At 37.5% G+C, this 14,741-nt stretch overlaps 1 long non-coding RNA gene across 2 annotated transcripts; it reads right to left on the bottom strand.

Moving 5' to 3' along the window:
* Window positions 1-8,330: 8,330 nt before the first annotated feature.
* On the bottom strand, window positions 8,331-14,521 carry LOC120338215 (uncharacterized). Of its 2 annotated transcripts, none has more exons than XR_013478295.1 (4): window positions 14,312-14,521; window positions 13,435-13,785; window positions 9,631-9,802; window positions 8,331-8,396 (listed from the first exon to the last, which is right to left on the bottom strand). It is a non-coding gene; the product is annotated as an uncharacterized LOC120338215 (long non-coding RNA). The 2 variants fall into 2 exon arrangements; XR_013478296.1 differs by lacking the exon at window positions 14,312-14,521 and having other exon boundaries at window positions 13,435-13,533; window positions 13,680-13,906.
* Window positions 14,522-14,741: the final 220 nt, after the last annotated feature.

The following is a 14,741-nucleotide window of genomic DNA, read 5'->3' as shown; positions in this document are numbered from 1 at the left end:
CATCAATGTTGAGTATTTGAAATCTCGAATCCGAAATCGTGTTTTTGTTGTCGTTATCATTGATTCAAACTTTAAATCAAATCTTCACTGCTGGCTAAGAAGTTCATTACCTGGTTAAAGATATGCAACATATACTTACCTATACACAGAGCGAAGGAAACTGTTATACAAAATACTTCCAGCGGAGGCTTTATAGTCCCTTTTCGCTGTGAAGTACAAAGGTGTGAATGTATCAGCTGCCGTCTCACGATGCAGCATACCGCTTCCATTGGCCGCCCGTTCTTCTTCGCGAAGCATTAGCATCCTGCTTCAACTTCAAGAGATAATTTTACCATTCGTTTGCGCGCATGACTATTTATCGATTATCTTCGTCCTGTTTTGAAAGTGGGTATTTTCGAATACACGGAAACCTCGTTGATATTCACATAATTATATCGATGCCTACTTCTGTTAGACCGAAGTCATTAAAGTGTAAGCTCTATATTTCAAATTAACCAGCATTATGATTTTGCCTGTGTGGGTTCAGGCTTCACGTCCCTATTTCGCTATACAAACATCATCACCAACATACTATTACAACACAATCACATTTTGATTTGGTCTATCTCTTGTGGACCGACCAAGTGCTTCGGTTAACTTTTCATGGTTTTGTGGTGCAGGCTACACATTGTGACTATCAATATCCGCAAAAAAAAGTTTGAGTCAGAAACATACTCCAAGGTAATATATGTTTATCGCTACAAATGTCGACGTGGCTTATATTTTCGTGCAATTCCATCTAAAATTCATTCCGACAAAGCACTACTCTGGTTGATTGGAAATCATAAATTGTTGTTAGATAGGCGAACTGTAGCTTCATATATTTACAACATTAACTTTAGCCAAACTCTAAATTTTTTAATTGAAAAAATGACTACGGATTACTGCTAGGATGTGGATACCTGGTAACGATTATTGAATTGCAGCATCTGTATGAGGATAAACCCAAGAAATATTACTGAGTCAGGAATATGCGGTTCGGTGGCGATCGCTTATATTTCGATGATTATGGCCTTCATAGTTTTGTGTGGTAATTTGTGTATGATTACGCCTGGTATCCTTAATATTGTCTGTTTTCGGCCAAGGTTGAATAAAAGCTATACTGACTTTCAGATGTTGGAACCACTGATTACCAGCCATAGTTAAAATATTGAACCGTTCAGATCTCTTCAATCTTTTACAAACATTACTCCACAGATACGAATGAGTAGGTTAAAAGTTTGAAGGGGAATTAGGCATTTATTACTAGTCTTGGAATGTCCGTGCGGATGAAAACGTTCAAACATTATTCGGGGCATGTAGTCAACCCCTTCTTTCTACAGTACCTCACCGACTGCATTCATTAGAACAAATGGGCAATAATTCGTTTTCGCAATTATATATATATTGTTTTCTACTGATGTATTTGTCAATTGTGCGATTTAATTTTCAAAAATTTAATTACCAACCCTGTGCAATACTTTTGAATTCCTCTTAATTTGAAATCGTGTTTTAAACATTGCTAATCCAAATGTACTCTCTTCTTCGTTGTTATATTTATTTTATGAATATAGTTAGAGCGATCCGGGTCTAAAATGCAAATAACAAATTCGTGAGTGGTGATTGGTATTAGTTACTCCAATTAGAGATCCAATTGTGCGATCAAGGGAAAATTTGTTGATTGCTCCTTTTGCCAGGTTATCCGCTATTTCGTTTCGGTAATTCCTACGTGAGCTGGTGACCATAGGAATGTAATTTGAATTCCTTATTTTGTTAACACCGAGTTTATTATAGCTATTTTCGCAATTAATAATTTTTCGAATGCTGAATAATTAAGAAGAGCTGAAAAGGCATTGAGACAATCTGTTATCAATACACGTACCGGTCTTGTTGTTACGATCCATCTGAGACAACCCAGAATTGCGTATGGCTCCGATGTATGTGAAGAGACAAAACGATGTAATTTCAGTTTTTTCTCTACCTTCTATGAGGCACATAATATGCAGCACCCACGCCAAATAGGTTTTTCGAACCGTCAGTGAATACTTGTACATAGTCTCGATAGTTTTCGTGTATATGGTCAAGGAATGACGTTTGAAGTACTGTTGGTGAACATGTTGTACCATAAATCGTTAACGATGTATTAATTTGCGGTGGCTTCATTATCCAGGGAGTACAGTACAGGAGGACAGTATAATTTTCCAGTAAGATATGAACTTGTTGCAACCCTGCAGGTGATCACGAGACGCGCAAAAAAAAAACAGTTACCGGTTTCAACCAGTTACTGCGTTATGCGAAAAAAACATTTTTACTAGCTTTACTTAAAAGGAAGCAAAAAATCGGCTGCACGCTGCTGCAGAGCTACGTGTTACAGAAACTTTCTTTGAGGCCTCGTTTGCAATCCTGTGTTGGAAACGAAACAGCAACAAAATTCTCATTAGAGTTAATTGTGTTTGAGCATGATTTGGCATGTACATATTTTTAATGTGAGATGTTTTATGCGCGCCTCTCTTACGCATAATGGGTGCGCAGTACTGCATTTCATTACACAAATATATGGTTTATTATTTTATGTTTCACCCATTTCAATTTTTGTCTAGAAGTGTCTAGAGAGCTCGACATTTCATTATATTACGCAAATATATGTTATTATTTTCTGTTCTGGTCATTTCAATTTTTGCCGGTCCGCGAGTACATTTAATTTTACCGGTCCGACAGAGTAGAAAGGTTGGGAACCACTAGTATAGAGATTATTTTGAAGCAAAATATTAAGTGAGAACAATCCTGTGAATTGAATAATGATTGAAGTAAGTGAACCTCATGATATCTAAAATCAATACATTGATTAACAACGAGCAATTACAAATAAAAGAAATTACTGACACTACAAAAAAATGTTATATTTGGTTATAACTTTTTTTTCAATTTTTTTATAGTAAGGTTTGTCAATGTGATTCAATTGGATAATAATGAGACGAAAAAATAAAATAAAAGACGATTAATAAGACAAGAGAGCTGTGCTCAAATATATGGACTCGTAGCGTCACATAATTTTGATGACGTCATAGCAAAAAATAGTAATAGCCTTCTGGAGAAAATTCCATCTTTAACCACTGAAAATTTCAAAGCAATTGTACCAGTAATCAAAGAGAAAAGCGATTTCTTCAAAACGTGTCAATGAACAAAAACAACAAAACGATCGTTATGTCCACTAAACGTGTCCAACAAGGCGATACATTGCGAGATACACTACACTACAACGAGCGTGTGGTAAACCGAGCTGCCTAAAAATGGTTAGGTATACGTTGAAGAGTTTGTTACAAGTCAAACATCTGCGTCTAACTGAGCTTGGGTGCTGGCTTCTAAAAAATTGCTTGCCACCTCGATGGTCTCGTCATCAATTTCGATATCATGCAATTCGTGGACTTCGGGTTGGTCACTGAGATGTGCTATAGGTGGTATTGGCAAGTTAGAACTTGTTGTATAGGTTGGAAAAAACATTCGGGAATGTAAGGCGAACGCACATTGGGCAACTATAGGCCATCCTCTGTAACAAAAACACAACAGGTACATTAAAAAAATAGAGGTACGACAAACAAGACCAGAATGAGCAAAAACCTATGATGAAATTCCAAGTTAGATTCTTAATTCGCACGAGCCAAACAATTAAATTCGAGCCGACGACATTTTGAATATCGTCTTCAATTGTGCTGATATCGATCGTTTCTGCAGTTTTCCTTCCACTTTTATACTTGTAATTTAGTTCGTTAAGCTCCGAAATTGTAACTAACATATCATTCAGGTTGGTTGTTAAAGTATATTCTGGGTTTGCTAAAATTTCCTCGAGAAATGAGTTGTAGTTTTTATAGTAACTGCCATTAATTCTGAAAATTCTCGTCTGTCCACGTGGTGATTTGGTCAGTAAAATTTTATTGAAAATAACGTTACTGTAATAAATTTGACCAAGCTGTGTAGATCGGTTTGGTAATTTATATGCCACAATCGGTGGCGTAGAATAGAAATTATTGAAGAAAAGCGTTGGTAGAATTGTAAAATTTGCGGAAATACAATGTAACTCCATGGGTATGTCACCGTGGGAGATCCCGTGGACTTCACGCCTTAAAATTGCAGATAATATTTGTGAGGGATATAGTTGTGCAAGTGGCATCATCAGGTGCGCGACTAATGATTCCACACGACATTCCAATTCATGAATTCTGTCATATAGTTGAGCGAATAATTCTGCATCATGATCGCTCGACTGTTGTACAATGGAGACGACTTTGGGAAAACAAAAGTTATCGACGTGATGCCAATTGGCGGCCACTCCTTTATGACGTAATCTGGCAATGTCGTTGCATTTGCCAACTACGCGTAAAACCAAGTCATCGTACGTACAATAGACTTCGTTGGTTTTAAAGCATGATTTCGTTCGTTGAGCACAATCCCTAAACGTGTGAAAGCTTTGTCTGACTCTCGGTATTTCTAATCTGTATACTATAGATTGCCCGATGAGTTGTAATGTAACAAAAGTTCGGTAGCATTGAATTTCGGAGACTCGCGAGCTCTACATAGAGCATTCCATGCACTACTTACTGCATGGATATGAGTACTACAATGATAATTAAATCCATTAATGTTTTCACAATCGTTGTAAGGGACTGATAGGCTTTTATAGGCTGATGTCAAATCTTACACCGGCATCTTTTCCCGCTTATGATCCATATTATTGGTCTCTGTTCAAGTACAAATTTATAGCCATCTTGTAAGATGCTAGCATATTTCTAATTTCACTGGTATTGTACTTTGTTTTTGATATTTCTCTAATACCATTGTTGATATTCAATGTATATTAATCTGTCATTGATGTACTGAATCGATTCATAATACTCTTGATTTCAATGCGGTACATATGATGGCCAACTCACAATGCTCCTTATTGCCACGTTACTCCCATTTATTTTATTAAGGGAACTTGTTCTCCTCAGATTATAATTTTTTTTTATATGTTATGTATCCTAATAACTTATGACGATTCCAGCACCTTACCTAAACACTCGCAAACACCTCCGACTGGTATTACGCTTTCTTAAAGGCATTCTTACTCTCCTGAGATATATATATGAAATTTTCTATCCAACAAACACCGGCGTCACGATCCATTATGAGCAACGCAGTAACAACAATGAGTAATACTTTGTCCGCCTTGCACTCTTGCTGCTGTTTCCATGGTAACTTGAACATCGGTGCTAGGAGTCGTTATTCGTTTCTGTGTATCGGGCGCCTCCTGGAAAATCAGGTCGCCTCGATTCTAATTTCTTCCTATATTCTTTTGCTAGTTTTTCTACTTTTTATGCTATTATCAATTACTGTTAGGTTTTTTTCACGGGTGTCGCTGCTCGATAACCAGTCTTGGTTTCTCGCGACTCCTATTCACCTCGGCTTACCAGTTTCGCCTCTTTTTACATACTGTATTGATTAGTGTATGATGCTTCATGTATGGTGGATAAAATAAACTACTGATTACTGATTACAAACTTTTTAAATAGTCATATTTTCAAAACTGTTACAGCCACAAAAAACCCAAAATATGAAAGTTGTTCAGTTTTTTCATAGCTATCTAATAATCGGATGATTCGTTTTCTATGGGGCTCGATTAAAAATATTAAATAAATGATAAAAATCAAGATAAATGAAAAAATGCACGTATATTACGTTATGCTGATGATCGTACGTCGTTGCGTAACTACAACGTGTCGCCGTGTGTGTCGTCGAAATCGCGGCCTCCAGCTGTGCGTCGCAGCCAACGTCATTGGATGTGACGCCAGTACTTATCACAGATGGGGTATGCCCGATTCGTTTAAAAAACATGACGAAATTCCAACTTGAAAATGGCGATGATGCCGTCTTCCTGCGGTCGAACAAAATTTTGGCCTGTACTTAGCATGATACGTAGAGAGTGGCCTTGTTATCCACCATTCACACAAACTCCTACGTTACAAAAAAAAGTTTGTTCAAAAGCTGCACAAAACGGTACTACACAAAAGCGTGAAAAAAGCCCGTGTATTGAGATTTACACACGGTACATGGGTGTGGTCGATAACATGGAATGAAAACTTATTTGTTCCCTCACAGAGGACTAGAGTGGTATTTCCGAATCTTCGATGCCCCTTGATAAGCATTTGCATGGTAAATGCACATATTCTGTATAGTGGAGTCCGGAAAGATGAAAAAGATTTGATTTTATCCACGATATATGCCTTGACTTGTTAAAACCTCGCTCTGAAACAAGTTTGCCAAGCCCATGCCAACTGTAACTGTAACAGTGAATGCACCAAAAGCCAACCACTGGCCAACTCTTCGAAAAAATATCATGATTGCGTGCAATGTTCAGATCGACAATCTCGACGACAAGAAACCAAATATTTTTGCAGGGGTTGTGATGTTGCTCTTTGCCCCGCAACATGTACAGAGTTATATCACATGAAAATACATAGTCGTTGACAGCACCTTATCATTGTCTACTGTTCTTTTACCTCAATTTCCTGTTTATTTCCATTCACCCATATACAATTGGTCACCGCATCATTGTTGTGTTTTATATATTTTGAGAGGAGGACCAAAAAATACTTGTTATTTATAATCCATAGTTACAATCCACATTTGCCACAATGGACATATTTATAGGAGGCGAAGAAAAACATAGTCTACTTTGATAGTTGGACCACCCCGTTTGCATTCAAATATAATATAGCTCACAGTGACGGGATTTTATCATCAGAAGCCAAACGTGACTATACGCGGTATGATTGAAATTTTTCTGGTAAGCGGTAGAGTCACAGATGGACAGGTTCGCCCCGGTCGGTGCTTTTCGGAAGACGCAAAATTTTCGAGTCTATGTGCATAACCTACGGCCGTTGATGATGAAATCTCAGGCCAAAAGGTATTGGATTAATATAATAAAAGAATATATGTTTGAGGCTGGCAAAGTTTTCCTGTTACGGAAAATCGAATTATGTGTCTTTTAATTGCCAGGGTGAATTATATTACCGGTATCATAAGCAGTAAAAGTTGTGAACACTGGATTACTCCATGATCGAGACAACGGCATATACCATTATTTGTGTTATATCCTTTCTTGTGCCTCTACCTTCGAGGTCATTTGCATGGGTCACTTTCAAAAAAATTTTTTAATCAACTGTTAGGCACTATTCACGCAGGGCTTTTTACAATGCTGGACTACTATTTGGTTAAATAACTTTAAAAACCACTTCTTCAATCACATATTTTTATGCAACCTAATATCCAAAAAGTTGTAAAAAACAACCTTGAACGTGAGAGTTTGTGTGCCTAGTAGAGGGTTAAAAATTAATTGTAACTAAATAATTTTTATTATGACGTTTTTTTTCTCTTATTTTACAACAAAACAACTCCACAACCATTATTGTAGCTGAAAAGTTAACGTGAAATGCACATCTGCATTACAAAATTTACAAATTCAACACCACCTCAGTAGACCGTTTTGATGACGTGCACCGTAACTATTGTTGCACTTCTGCATTGCTTCCTGATGCAACATATATTACTTTTTTCAACGATAACACGCGTAGCGCGACGTAAACAAGCCAATGTGCGCCATTACAATGAAATGCACGATGAATTTTACGTTTTATTCTTGTTTAGGATTTTACCACTTCCCTACCAAACACCACTGGTCGGGTGAAAGTCATATTTTCAAAACACTACATGACCAAGCATGGAACAGATGAATAAAAATACACTCTAGGGCAGGGGTCGGCAAACTTTTGTCGCGGGCCGACATTAAAGGTTGTAAGTCATTGGCGTGCCGCACATAATTTTAAAAAGTTGAAAATCCAACAAATGATATTTTTTATAATAAAAATCAAGCAGTGATACATCTCTCGAATAGAATATAGATTTATTCATTTATTTCCTCATTGCATTATATCTCAAAATATTTCATTTTGAATATTTTCTTTTTTGTTGTTCTCATTTGTCCAATTAGAATTAAATTAAAGGCTCAATAAACGAGTAAGATTAGATTATGATATAATTGAGGCTACACGTGCCTCACAATAAATCATGTTACGTAAAGAATATAATTGTCAAAACAGCTGTTTTGTTACTATAATTCGGTGAAGCAATACAAAGTCCATTAAACACAACGCCTTCAAATACGACGACTTACCCCTTTTGGAAACAGTATCGTCTGATTTAAAAGCGAGGCTCATTTCATTTATTGTTTTAATCTGATGACAGGAGGAAGTTCAAGTCCACAAGATCAAGTTCAACCTTCCGTGAAATTTAGCGTCGTCACTCAAACCACTACGGATTTCCACATATTCGTATTTACAAACCTGGATTTTTGACATAAAAATTAAGAATTGAAAAATCTGAGGAAAAATTGATAAAACGCAATGTGAAATGATATAAATTTATTTGTATATGCGCTGCTCAATTTGAAGAACTTATTAGGTGTGTATTCAGGATAAGTTAGAAGTAGAGATGGTCCAAACTTGCATTTGAAAAAATCTTCTTTAGCGGGATAATGATACACAACTATGTCAAATATAGATTCTAATAATTTCAGTGTTCTGACATATTTTTTCTGTAATTTAGTTCAATTAGGATGATCCTAAGCAAGTCTAATATGCGATAAAGCGTATTTCGTTGATGAATCAGTGTTTTAATTAAGGTTCTACATCAGTGAGTTTAAAATAAATTATTTCTATCCAAAAATGTTCGTCTTATTTTAGACATAACACCCAAAATAACAAAATAAAGTCACATAATACCAAAAAATTCAAAACACCACTATTATATCCTAAAATTACGAATTAGTCATTTTGTAATCTCGTGAAATTCGGATTTAGTTCCTAAATTGAGGAATAATAACAGATGATATTGCAGCGGGGAAACTAGCTTCTTCCAACGCATGAGTCAAATAAGATGTTGGAATATAAGCCTCGCTTTGGGTGTAGTTCATGTTTGGGCGAGCTATTAGTTATAAGCAGACTCTAAATAGTACAGCCTCAATAATGATCCTTAAATTGAGCATTTGAGACCGATGATTCAAAATATAAGCGACAGGGCGGAAAATGTCTGAAAGTTTATTGAAGCCATTGTATCAGTATTTCTCCTGAGCGGATCCCAAATACGAATAGGCAAAAAATTAAGATTGATTCGTGCCTTATCCGCTTAAATGTACTGGGCGACACTGGAATGCCAGGATCTACTGAAACTACATACTAGCATGGCGGTGCATTATGCGCAGGCAAATGACGCAATGAGATGAAGCATTTCAAGCTAATAAGATAATATTGCTATGAAATAGTGGAAAATATCGTAAAAAGTCATTCTACATCATTTAAGCTCTTTGAAAAAGCTACGACGCAAAATATGCTTATGTATAAAGTGCCAGTGATAGCTCGCAAGTTGCGAGTCGCTGCCAACTAAATACGACAGCTGAAAGCTTTTCTAGAAAGGACAAGTTCCGAATGTACAGATCTCATGATCTTTCAACCTTTGAATGTTGCGCTTGCAATCAAAAATATTCGGAAGCTGATTATCTGCGAAAAAAAGAAAACCAACCTCATTTCCTTCTAATTCAAACTTTTCAAATTGAATAGAAATCTTATGTTGAGGTGGAGCTACGATTTGCCAGTCACATTTTTTGTTTGTTGGATATTCATTGGGCCAATTCGGTGAGGTGATATAACCATCCAAATTTGTAACGGACCCGCCACAAGCAGCTTCACAAGTTCTGAAATATGAGCATTTTTGGAAAATTATGATTATATTGATTGTAAATCAATTTATAAGCAAATTAAATCAGGATAAAACTTTTTAAAATAAAATTCGTATGTACTGAGCAAATATTAGTTACAATAATTAAATAAAATCAGAAAATAACTAAATAAGTGATCAACCACACGTGCACGATGGCGATCCGTGAACAGTTCGTTATCGGTGCCTACAGTTTTCCATGTTGGACGCAATTTCTGGCCCAAATTGCCAAAAAGTCAGCCGACATTGTTATTAACGACTAATTAATCAAATAATATTTTCGAGAACAATATTCCATAAAATATTCAATCACTTTTCCGAATATCAGATAAAATTTGATCTGAAAATCGCAATTCGTATACTATTTATTCAACAACTGAGTTTATAAGCATGTTGGATTACCTCGGTTGAATTTTGGGGAACTTTGCATGCCTGACCCAGTCGCACCAGTGCTTGATTCAAACCCAACCTTCGATAGAAATACAAAGTATATATATTCTATACCACGATCTATGTCTGAGCTATTAATAGTCTTACTAATAGGCTTATTTTGAGCAGAGCAAAGTCGTGTAAAACATCATGAAAATCAGTGGCGGCGCGTGGTCATTTTGACAACCGGGGCAAGCTACTGCGGGACCAAGTCACCCCCATCTACGGGGACAGGATGAGCGCTGTAAGTTCTCCCATCATTTTATGAGTATGAAAACCATTCCATCGGTAACAACCAATCGGCAAAAGCGACAATTTTTAACGATAAGAAAGTGTCTTTAAAACCGGTCCAAGTCAAAGGATTAATAAATATAGACATAGTTTATTTTGAAACCTCTTTCAAAAGGAAAGGCAATATTTACCAAGATAAATACAATGACATATTAACAGAAACTTCGGGAAAGCAGACAAAACCTAAAATAAGGTTTAAAACGTTACTATGAAGAAAGGAAAGGTAATGCAAAGATAAGGACATGCGTCGCTCACTCATAGATATATATGCTGCTAGACTTCTACTGCTTGAACATATATGCAACACGCCGCGGTTTCTTGAAAGCACAATGCTCAATAACGCGCTGATTAAAGTCATGCATCTCAGAAATAACGTCTCTGTGAATGGATAAAACAGCCAAGGAATTTAATCTATATTGCTTCATTGTGTTTCTGAGATACTTTTTAATACGCTTCAGCGTGCTGAATGTTCGCTCTGCGTCGGCGGAAGAAATAGGCGTCGTCAAAATGATGTCCAGAAATTTTGCAGCAACAAATGGATGGGAAATTGACGTGCAAATTTTGAAAAATTTTTGGGGTTCATCAAAGAGAACGCGGCAAGGTTTCCAGTGCGCAGACGATCGCCTATTTGATTCACCAGAATGTCACAGCATTCCTTTGCAGACAAAATCAAACGCTGCGTTGTTTGCCCGCGGCGTAAAGAAGCACTCCATGTGTCGTCGTATTTTATTGTTTCCCGGATACGAGATACAGCATCGCAGAAGTCTGAAATACACGACTGCACAGACGCTCCATACATTAGCCTTGACTGCAATGCGCCGTATAATACATCCATGTGATCGAATATTGTGGAGAAAAAATGAAAACTCACCATCTTCTAGCAGACGCTTTAGACCTGCCGCCTCCCTCACAGAGCGTTCGTCCCAAACCGGAGAGCTCTGAATGCCATTGAAACACTCAATGAGCTCAGACCTAATTTCGGACACGCCCTGCACCACGCGTGATTGGAAGTTCCAACGTGTTGGTGCACAAGCTGGGAGACCGCGGCTACATATCTGGCGAAGGAGGTCAGAGCGCTTCGGCGAAACGGAAAAAAAATGAAGAAAACTCTTGAAAAAATGAAAAAACATTTGCAAAAAATATACGGACGAGAGGGGTATCAAGACACATATTTTTAATAACGAGGTTAAATTGGTGTGCATAACAATGTAAAAAATGCGCATGAGGAAAATCTTCTTTTATATAAACTTGAACACCATGTTTCGACCCACTCATGACTGCCGCGCCGTCATAAGTTTGAGCTATCAATTTTGACTTCGCGTTGTAAGGCTGTAACACTTCTTTCAGTACAGCCGATATCCCGCAAGCCGTGCGATCAACGATTGGTACAAAGCTGTGAAATCTCTCGGTAGGTTTACCATCTTTCAAACCGAAAAATCACAGCCAGTTGGGAAACGCACGTGATGTCAGTTGTCTCGTCAGACTGAATCGAAAGGAACTGGCAATTCTCAATTTCCAGAGCCAAATGTTGTAAATAAATTTTATACATTGAGTCGAGCAAATCATTTTGGATATCCTTAGATGTCCCTTTCGAAACAGTTGCGGCATCAAGATGATCTCTCAATACTGTATCTAGGGATGCGGTGTATTCCACCATATCCAAAAATACCCCTCTATTAGAAGAGCCAGCCCGTTCATCGTGCCCACGGAGGGACAGCTCGTGACAACCAATGAACTTCAAAACATCTATCAATCGACCGAGAACATGGCGGTTTTTCTCGACGTTTTGGTTGTGCCGACGAATAGAAACCGCGTGTCCTTCATCCAACTGTGCTGCAATATTAACATTTCCAAATGTTCGGTATTTTACTGCATTGTCCAGATGCTCCATAGAAGATTGATGATCCCTGGCACGCTCGGTAAGATGTTTAAGATCTCTAAAACCAAATTTACACCAACGTGAGTCACGGGCGATAGCAAAAAGTAGGCAATAAAAACAAAAAAGTGCATTTTAGTCCTCGCTGTAACACAACCATTCGTGTTTTTTATACCAAGTTTCGGCGCAGAATGTACGCCGGCGCTTTCCTCCGTCATGGGATTGTTCCAGTGAACAATTTTTTGGTTGATAAGGCCCTAGACGTTGTACCTCTAATTTTTGTTCCAGCGGCAGCTGCGAAAACGGAGTGCGAAGTAGTGCATCAACCTTATTCATTATGAGGTCTAAGGCTAAGAAATGCGGAGCCGGAAAGAAGTGAGGAGCTCAAAAGGAATGTGGAAAATCGAAAGCAAATGGACTAAAGGTCTCTAACTGATTCAAATAGCGAAACAAGCGACAAAAACGAAGGCGAGGAAACTATCAACTCTTCAAGCAACCAACGAACGAGAAGAAATGCGTGAATATGTCAACGCGTTGTTGTAAGAAACGTCGGCATTGTGTCTTCATAATTTCGGGGCTAGCCCCGATGATTTAGTAAAAGAAACAGAAATCAAACGAGACAAACGCGGCGAGTGGAAAATAAAAAAGAGAATACGATATACAATGAGCAACCGGGGCAAAATCGGCGTCGCCCCGTCGACGTTCGGCGAAGGCTTTGCGAGCGAAAAATGAACCATGTCGGGAGAATATGGCTAGTGTAGACAGTCTGTGCAACCGATATTGAGGTATTTTTCGAATATTTTTTATTATACCGAAAAAACAACCGGGGCATTGCCCCGGTTGGCCTTATTGACGCGCCGCCACTGGTAAATTGAAACCAGTTCAGCCAAAATCACAAGCTGTTCTACTTTACTGTCTTTCTTAACGAAAAACGAAGACCAAGTATTGTTTTCTTTCTGCAAAATAATAGTCTTTTTGTGTTTTAGCATGACTAGACACGGCGGGTTATTTACCGTCATATTTAACAGAAAAGCACTGTCGGCAGAGTGTGCAGTTTGCAGTAAATCCATCAACTTTAGATAGCCATGACATGCCTTCTTCTTTTAACCATTCTGAACGGAAAACACAATATCGTTTGGAAAGTTAGACTTTCTTTTTGGGCGGAGTTTGTTCCAATGACATGAGATTATAAATAGTATAAAAAATAATGAAGAACTCCTATAACACCCGTAACAATAGTGATTTAATGAATATTTACCACAAGTGAAGTTCCTGTCAAATGTTTAGGTTAAAACTTGTAGTCTTTACAAAAATATAGTAATCAATGAACTCTCGCTAAGACAAAGAGCTGTCAGCAAGGCGTCCTAAAATAGAAGTGTGAGCCTGAAAACTGACTGAATAATAAAAACCGTCCCATAAAATAGCTTCACACTAATGACTAATAGTGCATTATCAACTAAAAACAAGAAATACAAAATATTGTTCTATATAAAAATACTACACACCGTAACTTTAACGACTAAATTCCTCAACAAATCACACTGGATTAAGTTTTTTGAAGCTTTGTCTTATTGTACTGTACTAATTAAAAAATTAGTTTTTAAACTATTTTTGGTTTCACTGTTTTATTTTAAAGTTAAATACATTATTTGCTGTAAAATATGGGTTGCTACATGTATATTATAAGGTTAAAAGGTCCACTAGTGCTATTTCCTCTACATATAGGCCTAGCTTTTTCGCCAAAGCTCTTACTCTATATGTGGTCTTTAGGGAAACCAAAGTACTTTCACACCTAGGCTAAACGTTAGGCTAAATACCAATTTGATTCATACAAACTAATCAATCTAATCCTATCTTCACATTAACGTTCAACCTTCTTTATTTACTTACTTTTTACCGACGTAGTCTACAGCTAAAGAATCGTATTAAAACTACCTTCGTTTATTCAATTGATATAACAAGTTGAATAAGCCTCTCAAACTAAGGTGACTGCTGTATGTAATGTTATTATCCATTTTGCAATTGTCTAACTTACTTGATTGTTATGTCATAAGGAAGTCACGGTTGACGAAACAACATGCCCTACCCGCGAGGTTTCAACTCACTTTTGTTTAAATGACCCATACAGATGAAATCGTTTTTATTAAAAAAAAATATTCGCGTGAATTACATCCGTTTCCAGTTTTGAACGAAGCCGACACGCTTACATGGCCTTATATTCCAGCCCGCCTTGGTTGCCAGTAAATTCCGGGACAACAGTAGTCCAGCCCGGGACACTGGACGCCAGACGTCAATTCCGGGACTGTCATGGCCAATCCGG

This window comes from Styela clava, chromosome 10 (genome assembly GCF_964204865.1).
Source record: "Styela clava chromosome 10, kaStyClav1.hap1.2, whole genome shotgun sequence".
Taxonomy (NCBI): Eukaryota; Metazoa; Chordata; class Ascidiacea; order Stolidobranchia; family Styelidae; genus Styela; species Styela clava.
The sequence above is the reverse complement of the archived record's forward strand: the minus strand, read 5'-3'. Positions and strand labels throughout refer to the sequence as shown.